The sequence below is a fragment of the Cyprinodon variegatus genome, unplaced genomic scaffold (genome assembly GCF_000732505.1).
Source record: "Cyprinodon variegatus isolate N-32 unplaced genomic scaffold, C_variegatus-1.0 Scaffold602, whole genome shotgun sequence".
In the NCBI taxonomy this organism is placed as follows: Eukaryota; Metazoa; Chordata; class Actinopteri; order Cyprinodontiformes; family Cyprinodontidae; genus Cyprinodon; species Cyprinodon variegatus.
In genome coordinates, this window is record NW_015151055.1 from 268,720 (window position 1) to 269,324 (window position 605).

Sequence of the window (605 nt, forward strand, 5' to 3'; positions counted from 1 at the left end):
ATGAAGATCCCTTGTGATGAACTGCCTCCACACATGTGACATGAATTGACCAATAAATGATCATGTTTGGGCTTTAAAAGGCACCTTTTAGTCCACATGTTCACATGTGACAATGATAAAGACAAAGCAGCTGTCTGAGGACACTAGAAATGCTATTTTTGTAAACACAAGAACTCCAAAGGGTATAAAGCCATCTCCAAAGACCTTGGTATCCCTGTTTCAATGGTACGTCATGTTATTAAGAAGTTTTCTAGGCATGGAACTGTCTAGAACCTCCCTGAACGTGGGGGGAAGAGAAAGATTGATGACAGAAGTCTGGAAAGAACACCATGTCAAACATCTAAAGACCTAAAGAGCAACCTGGAGCAGTGTGCCGTGATTGTTTCAGCAGGTACCATACGCCGCACACTAAACAAAATGGGGCTTTATAGGCAGAGGCCAAGGAAGACCCTGCTGTTAAAGAAAAGACATAAAAAAAGAACGACTGGTCTTCGCAAAAGAGAACCTGGACAAACCTCAAGCCTTCTGGGACAACATTTTATGGACAGATGAAACAATAGTGGAGCTTTTCAGTAATTCACACCAACAGTATGTTTACAGGCGGC